This window comes from Octopus bimaculoides, chromosome 19 (genome assembly GCF_001194135.2).
Source record: "Octopus bimaculoides isolate UCB-OBI-ISO-001 chromosome 19, ASM119413v2, whole genome shotgun sequence".
Classification (NCBI taxonomy): domain Eukaryota; kingdom Metazoa; phylum Mollusca; class Cephalopoda; order Octopoda; family Octopodidae; genus Octopus; species Octopus bimaculoides.
In genome coordinates, this window is record NC_068999.1 from 43123802 (window position 1) to 43124630 (window position 829).

The window sequence follows — 829 nt, forward strand, 5'->3', positions numbered from 1 at the left end:
GTGTGTGTGTTGAATTAATGATATTAAAGAACTTTTAAGATTAACAATGGAGTATTTACTGATGACCTGACTCTATACTGATTATAGAGTCAATGCTAGAGTCAAATTTATTGTGAAGATCATGTTAACTAGGACTTAGTAAAAAAAAAAGGGTAAACTTACCTTCTTGAGTCATCCTGACTCATAAGAGCTATTTTACCGGTTTCCATGGGGTTTATATTCTCCGCCTGGATGGGACGCCGGTCCGTTGCAAGGTTGCTCATTTTTGCCAGCTGAGTGGACTGGAGCAATGTGAAATAAAGCGTTTGGCTCAAGAACATAACACATTGACCGATCTAGGAATTGAGACCACAATCTCATGATCATGAGTCCAACATCCCTAACCACTAAACCACACCCCTGGGACTTCCACTTTTACCTTTCAGTTCAGTTACTCCACGATACGTAAGCTTAAAAACAGAAGCAGTGAAACGAGGATGATCAGGATAATGATGTACATATATATTTTATTTTTTGTCTTTTGCTTGTTTTAGTAATTAGACTGCGGCCCTGCTGGGGCACTGCCTTGAAGAATGTTAGCCAAACAAATCGACCCGTTTACTGATTTTTGCTTTTAAGCGCGATACTTATTCCATCAGTCACTTTTGCCGAACTGTTAAGTTACAGGAATGTAAATAAACCAACACCAGTTGTCAATCAGTGGTAGGCGACAGATACAAACTCCAGCACACACACACACACACACACACACACACTCATGTGATGGGATTCGTTCAGTTTCCATGAACCAAATCTACTCATAAGGCTTTAGTCAGACTCGGTTTATCAT